The 860-nt window shown below is 72.7% G+C and overlaps 1 protein-coding gene across 1 annotated transcript in view; it reads right to left on the bottom strand.

The window, feature by feature from the left end:
• Positions 1–61, bottom strand: part of CAPN11 (calpain 11) — a 15,903-nt gene extending 15,842 nt beyond the window's left edge. The window contains exon 1 of the mRNA XM_026051168.1: positions 33–61. The gene's annotated coding sequence lies outside the window, so the exon portion shown is untranslated. The remainder of the gene's footprint in view (positions 1–32) is intronic.
• Positions 62–860: the final 799 nt, after the last annotated feature.

Raw genomic sequence — 860 nt, 5'->3', positions numbered from 1 at the left:
AGCGCGGGGGGCTCCGCGGAAGGGACACTCACGGTGCGCGCAGCTGCCGCCGCCCGGCCCGGCCCAACCCAGCCCGCTCGGCTCGGCTCGGCTCGGCTCGGCTCGGCCTGGTTTGGCTCGGCTCGGCTCGGCTCCGCGGAAGGTGGGGTTTCTCCGGGCAGGATGTGCGGGCGGTTCGGATTGAGCGAGGGCGGGGAATTAAAGGCGCAGCAGCCGCCGGCCCCGCGGCTCCCTGCGCTGCCCTGCCCGCCCCGCCGGGAGGGCGAAGCCGCTCTGGCCTCCGGGCCGGGCCGGGCCTGGCCGCGGGCGCGGGGCACCGCTGCTCGCTCCTGCGCGCGCTGGGGAAGCGTCGGAGCTTGGGCTCGCCTGGCAGCCCCAGTACAGGCAGGTCTTGGTCAGGAGGGACCTCCRGAAGAGAGCCTTGGCCCCAAGTTTTCCCTCCCTGCTGCCCGGGGGTGCACAGGCAGCCCAGGCAGGGCGGCRCGGGACGGGAGCACTCCCGGCAGCGCAGGCTCAGCCTCACAGTGGGCAGCCCTGTCCTGGCTCCCTTGCTGAGTGGAGGGGCTCAGGGCACGCAGAGGAGGGATGGAAGGAGAAGAGGAAGCAGCCTGCCCYGGGTGGGAGTTGTGCGGGATGAGGCAGCAAGCTGCCAGCTCCTGGGGCTAGAGAGAGGGCCGGGCGCTCCTGGTGCCCAGCGCCTGCGGTGCGCCTGGCAGCCTGGTTCTCCCACAGGACATGGTGCAAGCGCTGGTCACCACAGCTAGCCCTGGCCTGTGTACCCTTCCCAGCCAGCTGCCCTTAGCTACAGGGTGTGGATGAGCCACCCTGAGCTGGTCGCACTGCCCCTGGACCTCCCGCCC

The sequence above is a fragment of the Nothoprocta perdicaria genome, unplaced genomic scaffold (genome assembly GCF_003342845.1).
Source record: "Nothoprocta perdicaria isolate Ctin4 unplaced genomic scaffold, notPer1 scaffold_73, whole genome shotgun sequence".
NCBI classification, from domain to species: domain Eukaryota; kingdom Metazoa; phylum Chordata; class Aves; order Tinamiformes; family Tinamidae; genus Nothoprocta; species Nothoprocta perdicaria.
The sequence above is the reverse complement of the archived record's forward strand: the minus strand, read 5'-3'. Positions and strand labels throughout refer to the sequence as shown.